Source organism: Bison bison, unplaced genomic scaffold (genome assembly GCF_000754665.1).
Source record: "Bison bison bison isolate TAMUID 2011002044 unplaced genomic scaffold, Bison_UMD1.0 scf7180017864478, whole genome shotgun sequence".
Classification (NCBI taxonomy): domain Eukaryota; kingdom Metazoa; phylum Chordata; class Mammalia; order Artiodactyla; family Bovidae; genus Bison; species Bison bison.
In genome coordinates, this window is record NW_011495038.1 from 1,841,123 (window position 1) to 1,857,913 (window position 16,791).

Genomic DNA, 16,791 nt, shown 5'->3' on the forward strand with positions numbered 1-16,791 from the left:
CTGAACCCTGCTGCTGCTGCTAGGTCACTTCAGTCGTGTCTGACTCTGTGCGACCCCATAGACGGCAGCCCACCAGGCTCCCCCGTCCCTGGGATTTTCCAGGCAAGAACACTGGAATGGGTTGCCATTTCCTTCTCCAATGCATGAAAGTGAAAAGTGAAAGTGAAGTCGCTCAGTCGTGTCAGACTCTTAGTGACCCCATGAACTGCAGCCCACCAGGCTCCTCCATCCATGGGATTTTCCAGGCAAGAGTACTGGAGTGGGGTGCTATTGCCTTCTCCACCTATGAACCCTAGAGAAAGGTAATTTGACACCTGGAAATCAGACTTCTGGGGCTCTATCTTCCCTTTTTACCTCCTCAAAATTGCTTCAATCAGCTGTGACTGTTGCTTTTCAGAACAACAGTGTAGAAGCTCTGTCTCTCAAGACAATACCAGATGATGGCAAAGACCAAAATTCAGAGAGTCCCAGACTTAATGATGGCTCAGCCTAATATTTTTCGATTTTATGATGGTGTGAAAATGATACGTATTCAATGGAGACCACATCTCACATTGGGAATTCTGACCTTTTCCTGGGTTGGTGATACAGAGTATGATACTCTCTGGTTATGTCACAGCTCCTAGGCAACCACCCACCACGAGGGTAAACAACAGATACCCTTACAATGATTTTGCTTCCCAGGTGGCTCTAGTGGTAAAGAACCCGCTTGACAATGCAGTAGACTAAGAGATGTGGGTTTGATCCTGGAGGATGATGTGGTAACCCACTCCAGTGTTCTGGTCTGGGAAATCCCATGGACAGAGGAGCCCAGCAGGCTACGGTCCACAGGGGCACAAAGAGTCGGACATGACTGAAGGGACTTAGCACTTAAAAACATAATCATCCTGTTTTTTCATTTTCAGTACAGAATCCAATAGGACTTCATGGGATATTCAACACTTTATTATAAAATACGCTCTGCACTAGATGAGTTAGCCCAACTGTAGTCAAATATAAGTGTTCTGACCATGTTTAAGGTAGGGAGATAGAGAATCTGCCTGCAATGCAGGAGACCTGGGTTCAATCCCTGAGTCAGGGATATCCCCTAGAAAAGGGCATGGCAACCCACTCCAGTATTCTTGCCTGGAGAATCCCATGGAAAGAGGAGCCTGGCAGGCTACAGTCTATGGGGATGCAAAGAGTAGGACATGACTGAGTGACTAATACACACATACAGGCTATGATGTTCAAGTAGGTTAGACACATTAAATGCATTTCAACTTAAGATATTTTTGACTTAATTTGGGTTTCATCCTGATAAACCCATCATAAGTCAAGGAAGATATATAATACAAAATAGTTAGGCAAAGGCAAACATTAAGGACCTTTGAAATTTCCATCTCTGTTGCCTATTTTCACTCTTTCCACCCACATCTAATCACTGTGATACAATAAAGACACGGGTATGTGGGCAGTAATGACTGCATAATTTTGTCTTTTTGAAAAAAAAAAAAGCCATTGAATCAAGGAAGTTGTAGAAAACTAGGAAAACTTATTGAAAACCTTCTGAACAAAAAGTTCCCAAACCTGAGTAAATTGCTGCCGAGGCTTATCACTGATGATGTTTCACTTTCTTTATGTGGTTAATTGCTTCCTTCTTCCATGGATGATTTCATCCCTCTTTATCTCCTCTTGTTTTGTCACAAATCCCAGGCATTGGCATGGTTCATCTCAGCCTCCATTAGACTTGTGGCAAGCACAAAAGCCAGGACTGAAGGAAGAAAATTAAGATTCTACCCTGCTCATGTTAATTCATTTTCACATTTCTTGCCTTGGCCTGATTTCATCATACTGTTGACAAATTATATTTTTCTTGTTAGTTATTCAATCCTCAAAGGCTTAATATGAGCCCAGGTAGATGAGGAATAAAGGAAGACAAGAAAATGCCATTATCACCTCTTCTGAGCCACTTAGATTTTTGGGCAGAGCATGAGCAGGCTGAGATGAATCGAAGCCAGTCCCCAGGACAGAATGGCTAGCAGAAGTTATACAGGACACACTGGAGCTTGGATTTTCTCTGAATAACGTCTCAGGAGCTACTCCGTAAGATTCAGCCTGAAGCAGTGGAGCTAGAGGTAGCTTCTAAAATCCCACCTCTCTCATCCCCCAAAGACTTTCCTTTTTTAAAAAAACATATTTTAAAATTGTTGTTCAGTCGTTTAGTCGTCTCCGATTCTTTGCAACCTCATAGACTGCAGCAGGCCAAGCTTCCCTGTCCTTCACTATCTTCCAGAGTTTGCTTAAACTCATGTTCATTGAGTTGATTATCCCATCCAACCACCTCATCCTCTGCCATCCCCTTCTCCTCCTGCCTTCAATCTTTCCCAGTATCAGTGTCTTTTCCAGTGAGTCAGCTTGTCACATCAGGTGGCTAAAGTATTGGAGCTTCAGTATCAGCATCAGTCCTTCAAGTGAATATGTAGGACTGATTTCCTTAAGATTCACTGATTTAATCTCCATGCTGTCCAAGGGACTCTCAAGGGTCTTCTCCAGCACCACAGTTTGAAAGCATCTATTTTCAGCTCTCAGCCTTCTTTATGGTCCAACTCTAAATTGTATTCTTTTACTTGCATCAGGTCTTAGTTGCGTCATGTGGGCTCTTTCGTATCGGCATGTGGACTCTAGTCGTGACATGTGGGCTCATAGTTACGGTGCATGGGCTTAGTTGCTCCACAGCACGTGGGATCTTAGTTCCCCAACTAGGGATTGAACCCACATCCCTCGCATTGAGGGGCAGATTCTTAATCACTGGACCACCAGGGAAGTTCCCCGAAGATTTTCACCACTCAAGATATACAAGTAAGATACACCAGACTCTAGAACTTGCTGATTTGGTGCTGTGTCCTCCCTTAAGAACCTGGAAGGCCGTCTAGATTGGGGTGAGCCTGGGGGTCAGGGGATCAGAGACGGCTGACAGTTCCATGTGTTCTGTCAAGGGCTGCCCTGGGGCTGTCATTTCAGGGACATACTGGGATTATTACTGTCCCTGTCCTTCAAATGGCTGTTTGTTGCAAGACTGCCTGGTGTAGCAAATAAAAACACAGGACACCCAATTAAATGTGCATTTTATGTAAACATCAGATGTCACTTTTTAGTATATGTCTCATACAACATCCTGCCTGATTTCACCACCCTGTTGACCATTTATATTTTTCTCATTAGCTGTTCAATACTCAAAGGCTTACAACAACCTCAGGTAGGTGGGGATAAAGGATGATGTGACAATACCATTATCACTTCTGGGGAGGTATTTACTTTGGGGCCCAGGTGCAGCACTTCCTAAGTATATCCCATGAAGTATTTGGGACATACTTTAAAAATGTATTTGCTGTTTATCAGATATTCAGTTTTAACTGAATGCCCTGTATTTTACCCCATCAGGACCCTTGACACCTCTCCGGAAATCCATGGGAGCAAAGTCTGCTGATGCACTGAGAGTGTTACAGAGCAGTGGGATCTGCCATTGTGTTAACCCTCAGAATCAGACATATTTGAGTATATCAAATGGACACAGGGAAGGGACATCCCACTAAGGTCCATTTAGATTAGGAGCCAGAGAGTGTCCTGAGGAGAAACTCATTCTCAGAAATAAAAACCAAGGTACATGAGTTTGAACCACTGTCATGGAGAAAGCGGTGATGCTGAGCCTGGCAGATCTCCGGCTATCAGGCTGCTTTCCTTATCACCTCTTAAGGCCATGCCTAGAATGTCCTAGAAAGAAGGGTGGTCGTGCAAAGACACAGGTAGTATAATAAGTGAACAAAATGATGCAGCATTTGAGTCCGGGTCCACGCATTGGCAGAGGGGCCATGACCCACACAGACCCTGATGTCAGCGGGTGCCCATGCTCTGGTTGATGTTACCAGTGGGGCCAGCTATTGTCAGGGGAATCTGTGGGAAAACTAGAGGAGACTGGTGAAGGTGAGGGCACAGTCAAGAAAGCTAGTCTGAGAAGACACTAGTCAACCTTTAATAAACACCTACTATTGGAGAAAGAAATGGCAACCCACTCCAATATTCTTGCCTGGACAATCCCATGGACAGAGGAGCCTAGCGGGCTGCAGCTCACAGTGTCACACAGAGTTGGACATGACTGAAGCAACTTAGCGTGCTAACACCTACCTACTATGCAGCATGTAGTGGGCTAGAGACTTAGCATGCAAACACCTACTATGCGGCATGTAGTGGGCTAGAGACTTAGCATGCAAACACCTACTATGCGGCATGTAGTGGGCTAGATGCAACAAATCTAAAATTGAAAAGACATGGTCCCTCACATCACATTGCTCATAACCCAGTTTAGGAAACCAACAAACTTGAGATGATCACAGGGCGATATGATTAGAGCTACAGAAGTCTGCACGCTCATGGGAGGGCACCCACCTCCTCTTCACTTGGCTGAGGCAGGCATCCTAGAGAGACGGTTTGTCACTGAGGTCCCATGGACCAGTCAGAATGAGTCAGGAGGAAGAGACATACTTACTATACATAACATACATACATACTATACATCTCTTCCTCCATAAGAGATGCCTCTAGAGAATTTCTGATCTATTAGAGAGATATTGAGGAGGCAAAAGTTCCCAGGTGAATGGGTGGGAGAGTTAGGGGAGTCCTGATTTGCGTACGTTATCTTGACCTTGTTTTCCTGTTAGGCTATTGTGGCTGCCACTCAACTGTTAATGGCTCAGTCTGATCCTTATGTTGAATAAATACCAAGAAGTATAAATAACACAGAGCTGGAAGACCCTTACAACCCTTAGGTCCAAGTGCCATCTAATTGTAAATTTTCAGGAGCACCTCACAGGGATGCAGGCATTACAATAAACAGTGTATTTTACCACATATGCTGCACCTTGAAAGCTCTTTCTTAATAAAGAAAGTATTGCAAATGTCAAGGAATTAACTTATCCCTCTTCCCCACTGTCAGCTCTAGGAAAGGACCCATATACACAAGCGACCCAAGTGCAGCATTGATGAGATTATACTGCTCCTCTTGAAGGGTCTCTCTGTCAGGTTCTGCAAAGCTGACTTCTTTTCCTCTGGTCAGAGTAGCCTCAAAATAATAGGTTTCAGAATAAGAAAACAACTATTTTTTTTTTGTTTAATCTTAATAATAGGGTATTTCAGGTTTGTCTAATGAAAACCAGAAGCCGATGATCTAACGCAATCAAATACTAGCTTTTGTGCAAAAAAGAAATAGTAAAATAATGTAGGACCTTGTCTAAATAAGAGTTATAAACGATGCCAGCTAAATGGGAAAAAATAGCAATAACCTTTTAAAACATTAATTTAGACTTTTATTGGAATACAAAGGATCTCTAGTGTCTGAAAGCAGGCATTGTCTCTCTCTTTTTATTTCAATAGAACTGTGGCTTGAATACAACACAGCAGGGTGTGTGTTTTCTAAAGTTGGGTCATTATCAGGGTGTTCACTGCCGTTTGCCAATAAGCCTTTATTTGGCAAAGTTTAAAACTGCTGACAAATGAGATTCTTCCTGTAGCAGTATAACATGGTACAGCTAAATATGCCTAATTACAAAAGCCCTACAAGGACAGTGGGAAAATGCACACTTTTGAGAAGATTCACAGGGACAGTCCTCAAATAGGAAATAGGAACACCTCTGAGCCTTTGGGTGCCTGGTACCTGCTTCTAATATTATGAATTTTAAGTCATAGGGATGTGTGCGATGATTCAAAACAATACCTAATTTTATCCAAAGCTGCAAGGCTCTGGAGGCATTTAAGAGACCGTTTTTACTTCGGCACACGTTGGTCCATGGATATCTGTGGGAGTCTGTAACGTTCCTTCCTGTTCTAATTTGTTCCTGTTCAGAGATGAACACATTGGAAGACTACTACCCAAACCTCCAAACACTAATTCCTTACACATACCCTGTGCTTTTTCAGTCTCTGATTGATGATGGACAAACTGTTTAGAATTGGGAAGGGGGACCAATGTCCAATCATTCTATCACCATCTGCATCTCCTGGAGCCCCTGTGAAGGAACAGAAGCCTCACTTGAACTGGCTTTGCTGGGAAAATGTGTGCTGCAAACCTTGCTCTCTAATTATAGCTGGAGGAACACGAGGTTTGTTTGGAATCAGATGTAGCTTTCCACTACCATAATTACACATTTTATTTCAAAACACCTAACTGCAGTGTCTGAAGATGTTAGCCCAATTGTACTAAAGATCAGGCTGGAGTTCTCGCTGGGAAGGGCTGGAGATTATAAAGGAAGAGGACAGCTTTTGAAATGATGGGCCTTTGAGGGCCTAATAATTCCGTGGCAGGAAGGCAGATAGGTAAAGAAATGAGCACTGGGCTTTCCCTTCAGAGCTTGGAGTCCTCTTCCAAATTCTGCTGCCTAACTGATTAGGCTTCTTTCTTATCCAGGTAAGGTAACTAACAACTGAAAGCATGTTGCTGGGTGGATGCTGAGTAACATCAGTTAGGGCCTTGAGGGACACAAACCAAACATATAAATACATCTAGAGAACTTTCATAATATGGTCAGGAAGAATGCTTATGTAGGAAAATAAACAATCAGTATTTAACACCAGGGCTAGTTGAAATGTTTAGTCATGGGCAAATCTTCCAGAAACTCTAGGAGGAGGGATCTGGGAGAGGGGATTCTGTTTAACAATATGAGGAAATGTGCAGAATTTCATCAGCTCAGCTCTCCAGATTTAATCACTAAATAATCCCCCAAATATTTGTGTGGCAACCTTCATGTCGCTGACCTTAGAAGACAGGGAGCCCTGGGCTTGCTATCTGATGAATAGCTCTATTTTTATTGTGGAATTAGAGGAAGTGGAGTAAACTGAGAATGACAGAAATAGTAACAAATAATAAGAACACTCACTGTCCTACTTGGGATCATCTGTTAGGCTATCTGGCGGGATAGGTTTCATCACTGGAAGTTTTGAAGAAGATGCCAGATGTATATACCAAGTACTACTCTAAGTCCTTACAGACATTTCCTTTTATTCTTTTTCACCAGAGTATAATTGCTGTACAATGTTGTGTTGGTTTCTGCCGTACACAAAGTGAATCAGCTGTGTGTGTGTGTATATATATATATCCTTCCCCTCTCGAGCCTCCTCCTTACCACCCCCATCCCACCCGCCTGGGTCATCACAGAGCACCGAGCTGAGCTCCCTGTGTTACGCAGCAACTTCCCATTAGCTCTCTATTCTGCCAGTGCAGGAGACATAAGAGACCTGAGTTCAATCCCTGGGTCAGGAAGATACCCTGGATGAGTGCATGGCAACTCACCCCAGTATTCTGACCTGAGAATCCCATAGACAGAGCCTGGCGGACTATGCAGTTCATAGGGTCGCAAAGAGTTGGACATGACTGAGGTGACTCAGCATACAAGCACAAGTGTATATATGCCCACCCTGACCTCCCAATTCGTCCCACCTTCCCAGTCTCCTACCCACCCCATCTCCTACCCATTCCACCCTGTCCACATGTCCCTTCTCTATGTCCGCATCCTTTTATTCTTCTACAAACCCTGTGGAATAAATATTTTCCCTATTTTTGATTCAAGAGGGAAAGAAATGTGATCTAGAGTGAAGTGCATTCTTTTAATTCCATTGTTTTCTCAGTGAAGTGGAATCTCTGTGATTCATTAATAATATTCAAAAGCATCCCTTACATTTGTATGGCATGTAATGTGACTAGTCTTCCAGGAATTTGTAATGCATTACCTTACTGGATTCTCAAGAACAACTCTGTGAGCTGGGCAAAACAGGAACAGTTGCCCTCATTTTAGAGACAGTGACACTGAGACTCAGAGAGTGACCTGTGTTCCTCAAGGCCAGGACCAGAGGTGGCTTCTGTCAGTACTAACCTCGCTTCCTGTTTTCCCTCTGCAGACCTTGAGGGAGACTGAGAACCACTGAACAGCTACCCCCTTACTGTTACCCCGGCACTGATTTGTGGACAATAGTCTCATTAAACACTCATGTTCTCTGGATGGAGCCCAAGAACCCTCCTATCTTTGAAAAAGATCTCTATAGAAACATTTTTCTCTCTCATTTTTTCTCCTCATTTAAATGCTAAAATATTTACAGTGATGGGCCAGATAACATCGTGCCGTCTTGTGACTTTTCAGGGAAAAGATGAGAAGCACATGATAAGGCTGGCAACTTTCAACAGCCTAGGATAGTAAAAGAAGGCTGGTCCAGATGTTAAGAGACGTGGGCGCTGGTCCTGTCTCCTCTGTGAATCAGCTGCATAACCTGTCACTTTAAACCTGCTAGGACTCAGTCTCCTAATCTATAAAGGGACTGTCCTAACAAAATCATGATGTGTAAAGGCTTTAAAAAAAGTACGTGTGTGTGCTCAGTCATGTCCGACTCTTTGCCACCCTATGGACTGTAGCCCGCCGGGCTCCTCTGCCCATGGAATTTTCCAGACAAGTATACTGGACTGGGTTGCCATTTCCTACCCCAGGGGATCTTCCCCACCCAGGGACCGATCCCTCGTGTCTTGTGTCTCCTGCACTGGTAGGTGTATTCTTTACCGCTGAGCCAACTGGGAAGCCCTTAAAAAATGGTACACATTTATAAATGTGAAAGATTGCAACCAGAGCAGCTTGTCACACACTAACACGGTGACATGCAGTATGATCACATAAAATATGGATGACTTTTCCATCCACTTCCAACACCCCAAGGTGAAGGGAAAGGTTTACCTGTCGCAAGTACTGTGTTAGGGTCCTGTCTTATATAGGAACACCTTTGGGATAGAACTTTAAAGCTATTGGTAGCAGAAAATTCATGGTTTGAAGAAAGTCAGATTTCTTATAGGAAATTCTATCTCTTGGAACCCTAAGGTTATGGGATTCAGTAGGTTTCAATGAGAAAAAATGGGAAGCTACTATTCTCCAGATTAGTCTGGCTATATATGCTTACCACTGTGACTTGTAGTTAAAATTACTAGGAAGAATTGGGTATAATATTGCTATTAGTGGGCTTCCCGGGTGGTGCTAGTGGTAAAGAACTTGACTGCCAATGCTGGAGAGGCAAGAGATGTGGGTTCAATCTCTGGGTGGGGAAGATACCCTGGAGTAGGAAATGGCAACCCACCCCAGTATTGTTGCCTGGAAAATTCCATGGACAGAGGAGCCCAGTGAGCTACAGTCCCTGAGGTCACAAAGATTCGGACATGACTGAGCAACTAAACATACACACACTTGCATGGCTTAGGATGCAAGTTAGGTCCTCACATGACTGTACCATGGAGACATAAATGTTTATGGCAAAACTTACTTTGACACTCCTTGTACTTGCTTTTAAAAAAACTTTATCCTAGAATTTATAAAAGCCTTAGAAAATGGTTCAAAGATGCATTAACACCCTTCCTTAGTCAGAAATATGAAAAACTGTATCAGTAATTTCTTTCCTTCTAAATCACAGATCCAACTTACTTCTTCTACAGTTCAAGTCAGAATTTTCTGGATTCAACTCTTCTATGAGTAAAGGCTGTGCATTGTAGGTAGAAAAAGTTTGTTTACCTTTTGTGCATAATTGAAGAAACAAAGCCAATTAATTTAGCTAAAACTTTCCTTTTTTCTTTCTCTCCCGTGATTTCTGGCTGGGATGAGGTTTGCACCAAAGAAAACTGAGTGACTGAGTTACTAGAAAGAGAAAATAAACTGAGAGATGATGGAGGCTTTTTGCCCTCCAGTATGATTTCCACATCTATTACAGACACGTTTTGGGGGTATTGTTAGGAGGAAAACATGCGTTTAGGGTATTTCTATTTCATGTCTTGAAGGAGGGGGCACTGTTTTTGTGATGGGACATAGAAAAGAAAGGTCTGATGCATGCTAGTCATAGCACCTGCCACTCTGACAGAACAGCGAGGGGCTTTAAACACAATGAAAACGAGGAATAAAACGCCGGGTGTTTATCTCCAGCATTGCAGATAGAAATATATCTCTGCCCAACATGAAACATTCATCTCTCCTGCATACACTTGATGAGCATACCTCATCCGTCACGTCGAGACGTGTTAAAAGAAACCGTCTTCCCCTGTTCCTTTCTACTCTGAATAAGTAATTATGAAAAACAAATCATGGCCATGTCTCTTTCTTTCTTCAGTTTTATTGGGTTTTGTCTGCCTGTCTCCCGTGGACATAAAGAATTGTTCTGTTCATTCAGATCCGATGATTTTCTTTGGGGGGTTGTTTCAGATATAACAGAGGGTCTGATTTTGTCAGGAATGTAGCTCTGGAAGTCTCTAAGAGCAACTATGCATATGAATTTGAGGGCAAAATGTCACCCTCTAAGTGAACTGAATGGAGAAAACACAATAGAAGTCTGTTAAAATGCTGCTTTGGGCAACAAGAATAAAAAAGCCTGATGTGATCATTCTTTCTACAGGCCTTGGAGGTGCCGACACTAATGATTTGTGGGGCGCCCACCAGCCTGCATTTGGGTATTTCTTCTGCGGACTGTACTGCTCTGGATAAAATCTGGGGAGTTATTTTTTGGAGAAAATGGCCTTCTAGCCTGAAGTCTTATTCTGAAATGTACTCAAGCCTACCTGATAAAAAGCAGAATGTCGTAATATGTGTATGTGTGTGTTGATCAGATTATCTCATCAAGCAGTTTGGAAAGTGAAGAGCTGAGGAGTTGGGACCAAGCTTCAAGTTCACCTACATTTTGATGGATGAGATTCTACTTAGGTAGGAGGTAGAGGGGATTCCCAGGTGGCGCTAATGGTAAAGAACCAACTTGCCAATGCAGGAGATATAAGAGATGCAGGTTTGATTCCTGGGTTGGAAAGATCCCCTAGAGGACTGGCAACCCATTCCAGTATTCTTGCCTGGAGAATCCCATGGACAGAGGAGCCTGGCAGGCTACAGTCCACAGAGTCACAAAGAGTCGGATACGACTGAACTGACTTAGCAGGCATGCATGCAGGAAGGTAGAGAGGCATGAAACTGGCCTGTATAACCCAAATGTGAAGTTGGTTTTTGGATCTTGACCTCATATCTAAGCCTGTTTCCCTGCAGGATCTCTCTCTTGCTGGCTCCTGAAGCCCTCTAGGACTAACATCGCCCTTATGTGGTGACCTGTGACCCATTTGTGTCCCTCACATTGGATGTCACAGAAGAAAGGGCTTCAAAAGTAAGGCCTAAAGTTGCTGTCTTCCATTTACCTCCATCTGTCCCTGTCTGCTGTCTCATTCTCTTTGCGACTCTTTTCCTCCGCTGTCTCTCTCCCTTTGTCTCTCTTCGTCACTGTCTTAATCTGATCCCCTTCCGTACTCTTAACTGTCACCTCCATGCATACGACTCCTAAGCCATTGTACTCAGTGTCTTTCTACGTTGCACACTGAAATGTCTAACTACTTGTTGGACATCTTCACCTGGATCTTCTGCACCTCAAAATTACCACGTACCAAACTAGATTCGATTCAACATGTAAACAACTTCCTTTCTTGCCAGACATGACAAAAACAAATGCCACTGCCACCACGCGAGTAAAACTCTGCTCTTCCTCATGACTCATCCATTCATTCATCAAACACTGATGAGTCTCTACCTCCTTAGGACACTGAGGTCGCAAAACTTAAAAAGATAAAACCTACACTCCAGAAGCAGGGGTCAACGACAGGTATGTCATCTGACTACACACCATGCTTTGATCTGAGACCTCCCAAGATGTCCTGAGAGCGCATGGGCCGGAGACCGAACCTGGCCTTGGGGAAGCGGGTAGGTGAGGGTACCAGGAAGGCATCCAGGAAGAGATAACACCTGACCTGCGTCGCATGGGTTCTGTAGGAGTTATTCTGATGAGGGCCTTGAGAGATACATTTCCTAGCATTTCTTTCAGAATCAGGCACGTGACAGAAGTCCAGACAGACAGGCAGGCAAGTCCAGAGAACTGTGAGTGGTTCTGGGTGACCAGAGCACAGTCTGAGGGGAGGGGCATGCTCACAGCACCCGTGCCCACAGTCTGGGGGTCTTAGGGTCACCTGTGACAGTGACTCTTCTCCCTCACGGTTTGTAAAGTAGCTGTCAAGCTCACACATTTCACTTCCACCAGATGGTCTTCCACTCTAGTTCAGACCTCCTTTTTCTCTTGTTGGGCCAGTGTTCCAAGCCCTGTTTTCCCAGTCTCCAGCCTTCTTCCACTTCAATGTTTCTGATCTCCCATTACCACATATTTTTAAAGCCTTCTTACTAAAAGCGTGCTTTGTAGTCCAGTAGCAAGGACATGACCTGGGAGTTTCTTAGAAATGCACACTCTCAAGTCCCTGCCTGAACCCGAAACTGCATCTTAACAAATCCCTTGGTGATGTGAATGCACAGTGAAGTCTGAAAAGTGCTGCTCAGAAGCACAGCTTTACTGATATTCCATCACTGCTGAAAAACAAAATCTTCACTGGCTCCCTCATACCTAATGAATGTAGTTCAAAACCCCCCATATAATTTCTGCTTCTTTCCAGCTCCCCAGGACACATCCCTGTTTTGGAGCATGCTCCAGCCATCTCTCTTCACCCTCTTGCCTTTGCTCCTGTTCTCTTCACTTGGAGCCCTCTTTCACTTAACAAATCCTTTTGATCCATGGGGTTGAGGTGTCTCCTCTTAGATCCTTCCCAGGTGTGTCTCTCTCATCTCTGAATATCCAAAGTACATAGGCTATTTCTTTTTAGTCTGTCCTATCTTGCAGTAGAGTTATCAGTGACATTTCCTGACTGTCATCTATAAATTCCTGAAAAGCAGAGACCACAGCTTCCCCATATAACTGTCTCTCATGATTTTAGCTAATAGATGCTCTATACATATTTCTGGGCTTCCCAGGCAGCCTGGGAAGAACCTGCATGCTAATGCAGGAGACATAAGAGAAGCGGGTTTGATCCCTGGGTCAGGAAGATCCCTTGGAGGAGGGCATGCAACCCATTCCAGTAGTCTTGCCTGGAGAATCCCATGGACAGAGGAGCCTGGTGGGCTACAGTCCATGAGGTTGCAAAGAGTCGGACATGACTGAAGCGACTTAGCATACATATTTCTAGGATAAATTATTGAAAGAAATGTTTGTACTCAAAGGGTGAAAAAGAGTAAACATGTATTTCTATCGATAGCAAAGAAACCCATTCAGCACTTACTTCATAACATTTGGGAAATGATCTCCATTGACTTGAAATGACCCATCTGAGAAACAACTTATCCCCAAATACTATAGCTATTAAAAAAGAAGGTGGAGAAACTGACCAGCTATTAGATGCTCTGTCCAAACGTCTACATTTCAAATTTTGTGCCTCCAATTTGCTTTAAATATCATAGGGTACATGGCTGGCAAGAATTCTAGGTTTCTAGAACATCTTCTACTCTGTCCCCACTAAAGAGAGGAAAAGTGCAAACTAGCCGTAAGCCCTTTGATCTTCGTTAATGTATCATGTACAGTTTGTAACTAACTACGTTTCAGTCTCCTGACACATGAACACATTTACCACAAATATTCCTTTGAGTCAATTTATATAAAGCAAGGAAGAATCATGGTGGGTGTAGCAGAAACATGCCATGTTTTCAGGTTAGGAAATACCATGTTCACACAATGTTGATTTGGACAAAGAAGGAGAGAAGTTTTCCTGGGAGTATACCAATGGAGTTGAACAATGCAGCCCAAACATGCTGGGGCATTCCAGGTGACCAGCTCTCAATGACAAGCCCTCAAGACAAGCAGCTTGCCTGTCTGCCAGAATCTCACAGATTGGAAGCAAGGGAAACGCTCAATCTCTCTCTCTCCAAAGGTGGACGGACCAAGGAGGGCAGTTATATTAAGTGATTCTAATTATCACGTTCCCACAGCCAGAATGCAGAGTAGCTCTCCCCACTGATTCTCCGAGCAGGAGCCAGCCAGAAGAAAAATTGGGAGGAAGCTTTGGAAATCATCTTCCTTTTTCATACTGAAATTCAGAGATGGCCATGCTGTGAAATTGAGGACCCATCTGAATTTTCTGCTTCCGTTTTTAGGTGGCTGGGTTTGCTTGCTTTTTGTTTTGCTTGAGGTCCAAATGAGTTCAGATCCAATGAGGCATCCCTGTGACCCAAATGCTACTTGCTCCTAGGCTTGGACCCTTCCCTTCCCCATGAGAACACAGCAGTGGGAGTTGATAGGTGGTCCATGGCATCTCCACTGAGAAAGCAGTGTCTGGAGGGAACCAGCCTGGGTTCGTCTTGACTCTGTTTCTTACTGTTATCATCCTGACAAGTAATTGCAACCATTCTGCTTGTTGGACCTTTGATATCCTGATCATTACTAATTTATTAGCACTGTTTTTGATTTTTAAAAATATTATATTAAAATATTATTAACCTTGATTACTGAGTTTGGGGCACCCTCTTAAATTTCTCTCCCTAGGAGGAGACTGCCTCTCTTGCCTTACCCTAGCCCTGGCTTTGTGTCTCAGTCTTATCATCTATAAAATCAAGTGAAACACAGTGACCATTTCATTGGATTGATGCAAGGAATAATGGAGATAATACACTTACAGTGCTTGGAACATCACCTTGCAAATGTTGTGAACTCTTACCATCATTTCTTTGACGCTGAAAATCTGTTCTTCCCACACTAAAGGAAGCACATTGCAACGATGCTTGTTAAAACAAATTCCTAGACGCTGTCACAAAAATTCTGATTATTAGGAGCAGAGTAGGGGATCAGGAAGAATCTGCATTTCTAACAAGCTCCTAGGTGCTGCTGTTGCTCTAGACATCAAATTTTGAGTTTGAACAACGTGGAGGTTAGAGGTCCTAACTCTGTGTTTAGTTGAAAATTTGAGTTTAACTTATAGTCAGCCCTTCACATACTCAGTTCCTCCATATACAAGGTTCCTTTATATCCATGGCTTCCCTGGTGGCTCAGATGGTAAAGAGTCTGCCTGCAATGCAGGATACCCAGGTTCGATCCCTGGGTCAGGAAAATCCCCTAGAGACGGAAATGGCAACCCACTCCAGTATTCTTGCCTGGAAAATCCCATGGATGTAGGAGCCTGGCAGCATACAGGCCATGGGATCGCAAAGAGTTGGACAAGACTGAGCAATTAACAGTTTTATATCCCTGCATCCATGCATACAACCAACCTTGGGTCGTGTAACACCGTAGTGTTTATTTATTGAAAACAAAAATGTGTATAAGTTGACCTGTGCAATTCAAACCCATGTTATTCAGAGGTCAACTGTACTTCACTGCAGGCAATGTAACTGGATAAATCTTGGATTGATCCTTCACCAGCAACATGTTTTCAATTAATCACCAGCACATACACTAACTCTCAACTGGGATGCTTGCACAAACATCCTCTGTACAGGTTCACGTTGATAAACAGAATCGGCTGCCAACAGCCTCTGCAGCTTTTATCTACATATTATAGCTTTTGCTTTCCTTTAGAACTTCTAGAGCTGCCTCTTATCAGTGCTTATCCTGACTTTGTAAATGAACACTTAGGAAAACATCTCAGAAGTTTCTGAGACCACCCAACAACAAAGTCTTTTCAGTATGGGTTGTAAACGAGATTCAGTATCCTGGTTCAGTGCCATTTAACCAACTCTTACCAGTACCTGCTGGGTGCTGGGCACTGCAGACAGAAAGATGAAGGGACCCATTCTAATGGGATATCATTCTAATGAAGGGCAGGGCAGAGAGGCACATGAACAGTAGTTATAATTCAGGATTACATGTGACAAGACAGCCATATGCAGGGAGGGATGCAGGGAGCAGAGAGGGCACTTTAGCCTAGTCTACACGCTCCTGGTAAGACATTCTGGAGGAGGCGTCAGGTTGAAGTGACTTCACTTTCTGCGTCCATGAAGCCCCACAATTTGTAACACTGGCCTCCAGGCCCTCAATTTACTCTGCCAGGGGCATGCGGATCCTAATGCTCTGCTTTCTCTTGGGTACAGCCATGCAGAGAATGCTTCTCTGCTTCTTCAGAAGGTAAATCTCACCCATTAGGCTTTCCTGGTGCCCAAGCCTTGAGAAAGGTGTCTGCCTAAACTTGGAGTCTAGTTGGTGGATTAAGTCTCCCACCGTAGTCCTTTTTTTTTTTTTTTTTAATTAAAAATGGTGATATTTTCTACTGTATCACAACTTAATGTTCTGTAGTAACCTATACGGGAAAAGAATCTGAAAAAAATGTGTATATGTATATGTGTAACTGAATCTCTTTGCTGTACACCTGAAACTAACACAACATTGTAGATCAACTATGAAAGTGAAAGTGTTAGTTGCTCAGTTGTGTTTGACACTTTTGTGACCCCATGTACTATATGTAGCCCATCAGGCTCCTCTGTCCGTGGAATTCTCCAGGCAAAAGAACACTGGAGTTGATAGCCATTCCCTTCTCCAGGGAGCAAACCTGGGTATCTTGCATTGCTGGCAGATTCTTTACTGCCTAAGGCACCTATTCTCCAATATACAATAAAAATCAAATTAGAAGAAGAATGGTGATGCTTCTCAATTTGTTTGGGACTCAGTGGGACAGAGGAATGCTGTAGCTTGTCTCCCTCAGAAACTCCAGCAGAGATTAGTAGCCAAGTTGAGTCAGAAAGGCTGATCAGGGGACCTCCCTGGTGGTCCAGTTGTTAAGAGTCCGCCCTCCAATGCAGGGCATGTGGGTTCGATCCCTGGTCAGGGAACTAAGATCTCACGTGCCGTGGGGCAACTAAGCCCGTGCACTGCAGCGAAGAACCCGCCAGCCAGCACAGCCAAAAATAAAAATAG

At 43.6% G+C, this 16,791-nt stretch overlaps 1 protein-coding gene across 1 annotated transcript in view; it reads right to left on the reverse strand.

The window, feature by feature from the left end:
- The window catches only part of MAML2 (mastermind-like 2 (Drosophila)), a 402,462-nt gene that overhangs the window by 187,896 nt on the left and 197,775 nt on the right, over positions 1–16,791 (reverse strand). The gene's annotated exons all lie outside the window — the stretch shown is intronic.